Consider the following 6,540-nt stretch of genomic DNA (forward strand, 5'->3'; position numbering starts at 1 on the left):
ATAACTTCGTTGTAAGGAGACACACTACTGTCTGCAGTCGGCATTTTATGCCAGAAGATATCATTGAAGGGGGCCGATACCGTTTGAAACCCGAGGCAATTCTGGTGTTGTTCGCCTGGAACAACTACAGCCTGCGGGTTGCTCGGCCAAGTGTGTGGCAAAGGACACAGCGGCAAGAGGAGGATGAGGGTGTGGTGCCGATGATGCCAGCGTGTCTTTGAGGTGTCACGACTATGATAGCAGACCAGAACCTGCATTTATGGACCTGGCCTACGAAAAAAATCACGCACAGCAGCAAGTCATCATAGAGCTACAGAGGCAACTGGAGTTTTCATTGGGGCAGAAATTTGGACTAGAAAGATACAAGACCTCAGATGAGGACATCAGTTTTCAAAAGGTAGGAAACAAGTTATTAATTCACTTCAGTGAATTCTGCTGCTCCTTCTGTGTGTGGCAGTTATTCTGCCAATAAAGCTTCACCACACAAAAGCTACCACCCAAATGTAGGCTAACAAGCAAAGTTACACAAACACAGAAAAAGTAGTCCACTACACAGGAAGCTACTAGTTCTGCTAATTTCACATGACAATCAACATATTCCACATTTTATGCACATATCTATATGTATTGTGTGTTAAAAGTTATTAAATCTGTGATCATTAAGAAGTCTCAAAATCCGAAAGCTATGCCTACAAGATAGTTGAAGTATGTTGCAGGGATATTTTCTATTCTATCTGATTTTTTTAATTGATCAATCAGAAATACCCCCGAAAATTGTATTTTGTGTGGCCCAGAGAGTCAGTTGATCAATATAGGATATACATCTGCTCATGATGTATGGCTACAATCCAACATGGTCTTACAATTGCAACCCCTTACTTACTGAGTGACTGTCAATGTCACAAAGATCTTAGTCTTATGCTGCTATTACGAACTGCATTTTTGCAGAGTGGGAAACGTCATCTTGATTCCTTTGTATGTCTTGGCATGTGAAGTACTTGACAATAAAGCCACTTTGACTTTGAATATGTTCATGCTTTTATCAGTATAGTGTGTGTGTTTAGTATACAAAAGACCAGCATAAACACACAGGACATCGTAGTAATTATACTGTTGGTAGTATAAAACCATCGCTAAAATGAAGTCTTCATCTGATTGTTTTAATGTCTGAGCAAAAATACTGATAAACTAACTGATAGCATACAAGTCTACAACTAGGCTACTTAGTTATATAACGCTAACGAGGGCTATTAGCAAAAGCTACAAATGTACCTTCATAATTATGAATAAATTAGGAGGCGTAAAACTTAAATCCCTTGTCTGACAGAGGACTCGGGGCTCTGGACGTCCATTTAGCAATACTGTGCACATCGGTAATGGTTATTCCGGGTAGCTCCTGTAAATACCGGCTGCAGAAGTTCGCCATAATGAGCTCAGCTGTGTTTAGCTACCTCAGCAATGGACAGCCGGAAGCCGAAACCAGTGTTTTGTAGAACCCGGAAGAATGTTGCGCATTAGGTCTATTTTGAGCAATATTAGTGGTTAAAAAGTGCAGATTTCTTGCTGCCTCTAACCAATGGGATAACCCTTCCTTTTACAGTCCCCTAATTGCTAGGTATTTACCTGGATGAATATATGATAAATCAAAGATTGGGTAATTACCACTGGTAATAAGAAGGTAAATACAGAGGAACTACAGCTGAGGTACTACGAAAAAGTGTGATTTATTTCCTGAAACAATTCCATGGTAACGTCTCTGCCACCAGTCTGTGGGTGTAATTTGTAGACGATCCCAAAACAGGTAGCAGCCAGAACGTAGATGTTCTCGCACAGACAACGATAGCAACAACATGTCTTGTTGGTTGTCTTCGATATGGTGTCCTAAACTGTCCCCAACATACTACACCCGTAATGTAATGCAATTGTGTTGATGAATACGATTGCGTGGTAAGTCAAAACCGAATATCCGGCGAATATCAAACCGGCTGCTAACTTGTACCTGCTGAGGCAGCATGCTCATGAGGTAGATTTGGAGGAACCTGGTAAGGGCTTGGTAAGCCTACAAATCCCAGCTGTGGAGACTGTGGGGAAACCGCACAGAGAGGACACTAAAGAGCCATCTCTCATTCATCGAGTGGACTTATTGGTTGGCGATTTACCACAAAGTTGCTCCCCTAGGCAGATTGCTGCATGGCATTCGCCACTTATTCAAATTGTAGAAGTTGAAGCAGTCTGCATTTTGGTCACTTGCCATAGCACTGTCATGTGTTTTATCAAAACAGCATCAGTAACATTTAAATTGAGTTGATGCGGACAACTTCTTTTTGTGCGTTTTTTTCAGTGTTCAGTGCCTGTTTGTGGGAAATGCATTGTTTGAATGATAAAAAGCTTTTGTTCTATGTCGCATAGGCTTCGCCTTATAAGGCTATCACTATTGGGTTATCCCTAGGCGTGAGCCGTAGCACTGACATTTTTTTGTCCCCGCCCACCAATAGCGTGGGCCTCAATTACTCCGCGGGCCTCAACAACATCCGCATTTCGCAGATATAGGCGGGCGCCGGCGGACGTTCTGCTCCCATTTTCTTCAGGACGATCCTGTAGCATACTGAAGTAAATAAATAGATATTATGGACTCAACGGCGAATGGCATCTGCAAGACATGTAACACGGGTTACATCTTGCCGTATGGCGGCCATTAGGTGTGCGAGTGCTGCCTTGGGCATGAACGTGCCGTCTTGGCGTTCCCTCCACCCTGCCTGTGTCGGCATTATGCTGCGCTGCCCAGACAGCGCAGAGCCGACACTGCCGCCGCCATTGCTGAATGGGCCGACGACTTTACTGTCCCGCTCGACGATGCCCTCTCTCTCCTTGTGAGTTGGAGTCAGATGACTCCGACTGCGACGAGTAGGGGGCGTCTCCCCCGGCATCCCCTCTCCGAATGGAGAGGCCCGGGGCAGCAGCATTGCCCGTCTCTCACCTCACTTCCAGTGGTTGAAGCTTTGGTGGCAGAGCTAACGGGCATTATCGCCGGGACAGCCGCAAACCTTGGCCTTGCGGTGCCCATGCCTCGGGACCCCCAACGCCCGGACCAGCTCCGTCGCATCTGGGGGCTCGAGGCCGCGACACGCCCCGCCCGTCTCGACCCGATCTGGCCGATGTTTCCCGCCATCAGCCCGTACTTCAGTGGGGCTGCGGCGGAGCCCGGGAGGCTCGGTGCCCTGGTGAAAACATTTATGCAGGTCACGAAGACGGAGGGTCTGACAGACCGGGGTTACAGGGCGGTACCGCCGCTGGATCCCGCTCTGTGTGCTGTCTTTTGAATGAAGCCGGGGCTCAGCGACCGCTGCCCCACTCCCAAAGACCAGCTGACGGCCAAGCTTACAGACAGAGCGCATCGGTGCATGATGCAGCAAGAGGCTGTTATGAATAACATCGCCCTGCTGGCGCATAACATCTCCACCATGGCGGTTGACCCTCATCGTCTGGCCGAACAGGCAGTCGACGTGGCGAAAACCGCCGGTGTCATCCTCTGCCTCTGCTCCACCGGCGCGGTGACAGCGGCCCGGACGGCGGCATGGCAGCACCTCATACAGAGGAACCTGTGGCTGCAGCAGACCCCGGGCATCCCTGAGCCGATGAGGCGGCAGTTGCTGGAGTGCCCCATTAGCCCGGACGTGCTGTTCGGGCCCCGTCTGTCATCTATGTTGGATGACATGCAGGCCGCTTCCGAGGAGGCAAAGAAATTCCGGAGACACGTCTCCCACCCTCCGACTCCACCCGGGCGGCAGCGCTCCGCTCCAAGCCCCCGTCGCCGCCATAGGCCCCCGGCAGCCACTGTCGCGGTGCCGTTGGCAGCTCCTCCTCCTGGCCCCCAGGCTCACCAGCCCCGCCCGCCTCCATCGCAGGCTGCGGCGAGCGGCCAGCGAAGGCCCCGGGCAGCGGGCTCATGGGGCTATGTCCCGCCCCACAAGCGCCGGCGAAGGCAATTACGGGGCGAGGGAAAAGCGTGTGACAGCGAGAGACACCTCTTTACTAAAGACAGCTGTTTTTTCCCCACACAGTTAACGCCGGAGCCTACCGGCCCGACCATAACTGTTTCACACTCATCTCCCACCACATATAGGCAGGCCGTCAGTAAACCTCGTATTATTGATCGAGCAAGCCCTTCATTACCATTAGGAAGGCAGCCTCGCCCGGCTTACCAGCCCCGCCCGCCTCCATCGCAGGCTGCGGCGAGCAGCCAACAAAGGCCTCGGGCAACGGGCTCATAGGGCGATGTCCCGCCCGACAAGCGCCGGCTAGTACGGGGCGAGGGAGAAGCGTGTGTAAGCGAGAAACACCTCTTTACTAAAGACGGCTGTTTTCTCCCCGTGCCCCAGTTAACGCCGGAGCCTACCAGCTCGGCCATAACTGTTTCGCACGGATCTTCCACTACGTATGGGCGGGCCGTCAATACACCTCGTATCATTGGTCGAGCCAGCCCTACATTACTTTCCTCTCACCACGTCATGCCTTGCATGACATGCGGCGGGACGGCCGCTAGAACGAGCTCTCTGTCTATGAATGACACGCAGCTCGTTCACAGTGTCAGCAGTCTGCTGCCCAGTCATGTTATTCCTCCTCGCGTCCCAACGCTCAGGAGAGAGGAACCTACACTCTTGTCACAAGCTGAGCAGGCAGGGCATGCCTCTGCTAATTACACACACACCCAGCCCTTTCCAGCAGAGCTCCCCATGGGTTGCGATGAGGACTCCTCCCCTCGCAGCGGCGGCAGGGGCTCAAGCGTGGCTCGTTTCCATGGCAGCCGCATCAAAACAAGAGGCTGCACAGCCGCTTTCAGAGCATTACTCAGAATGGCTGAACGCATGCACCCTGGCCAAATGGATGGACAGGCTGATCAGCAAGGGTCACACCCTGCAGTTCACCTCCGTTCCGCCGCGATTCAACGGGATTGTGGAAACAACGCTGTCATCCAAGGATCAACAGCTGTCACTTTTGGCGGAGCTCCAGCAGCTTCTAGCGAAAAAAGTGATTTCCACGGTTCCGAAGGGAGAGGAAATGCAGGGATTCTATTCCCGTTATTTCCTGGTACCCAAGAGAACCGAAGGGCTGAGACCGATTCTCGATCTAGCCCTATTCAACAAATGCATTGCGGAGAGGCCGGTTCACATGTCAACAATCAGACGAGTGTTACAGTGTGTAAAGCCGGCTGACAGGTCACCTCAATATATTTGAAGGACGCCTACTTCCACGTCACAGTGATCCCCAAACACAGGAAATTCCTGCGTTTCTCATTCCAAGGGTCACACTACCAGTACAACGGCCTCCCATTCGGCTATTCTCGAGCCCCACGAACGTTTTCCAAGTGAGTGGAGACGGCTCTCCGGCCACTTCACGCAACAGGAATGAGAGTACTGTTCTACTTCGACGTTCTGCTTTTGATGGCTCGCTCCAAGGAGGAAGCAGCTATTCAAACAAAAAAGATGGTGATTCACCTGTCGAATCTAGGCTTCGCCATAAATTTGAAGAAGAGCTCCCCCCTCCCCTCACAGAGCGTGATGTATTTGGGGGTAGAGCTAGATTCAGCTGTAATGAGAGCACGGCTCTCACAGCAGAGGATGGAAACGCTGTGGTCTCTCCTCCGCTGCTGTCCCCCAGGCAGCGTTGTGACAGCCCTCTCTGTCATGAGGCTGCTGGGCATGATGTCAGCCGCTCACACGGTGGTGCCGCTGGGGCTGCTTCACATGAGGCGGCTGCAGAGATGGTTTTCTCGCCTGCGACCCGACCTGGTGCGCCAACGGCGGCGCAAAGTGACCATTCCCATCAGTGGGCCCCGATTTGACCCACTGGGGCGATCCCCGAACTCTAGCGAGAGGGGTGCCGTTGGACATAGCGAGACAGCTGTTATGCTGGGCGCACTCGCACTTGCTCTCCATCAGAGCAGCGTACATCCCCGGTGTCCTGAACAGAGGGGCCGACATGTCGAGGGGGGGTCCCCAACCAGGAGACTGGACTCTGCACCACGATCTGATCAATCAGATATGGAGCGAGTTTGGGAAGGCGGAGGTCGACCTATTCGCCACGCGGGAGAACACACAGTGCGAGCTGTGGTTCTCTCTCAGCGCGAACGACAATCCCCCACTCGGGGTGGATGCGTTCGCTCACAGACCGTGGCCGAACACACTCCTGTACGCTTTCCCACCCGTCCCCCTGATTCCCCAAGTCTTGGACCGAGTCCAAGAGGAGCGGCTGTATATGATTCTCATAGCACCGCAACAGCAGGTCTGGTGCTCTGCTGTTTGCTTGAGGCGGGCATCGACGTGGAGGAGTCAGTGCTGAAACTCATTAAAATATATATAATATATATAATATGTGCAACCTTTTATGTGTGGTTGTTCAAGACACACTGAAGGCATGATGCCACCATAGGTTTGCAGAGAACTATATACAATATGCACACTGAAGGCATGATGCCACCATAGGTTTGCAGAGAACTATATACAATATGCACACTGAAAGCATGATGCCACCATAGGTTTG

The sequence above is a fragment of the Gadus chalcogrammus genome, chromosome 3, assembly GCF_026213295.1.
Source record: "Gadus chalcogrammus isolate NIFS_2021 chromosome 3, NIFS_Gcha_1.0, whole genome shotgun sequence".
NCBI lineage: Eukaryota > Metazoa > Chordata > Actinopteri > Gadiformes > Gadidae > Gadus > Gadus chalcogrammus.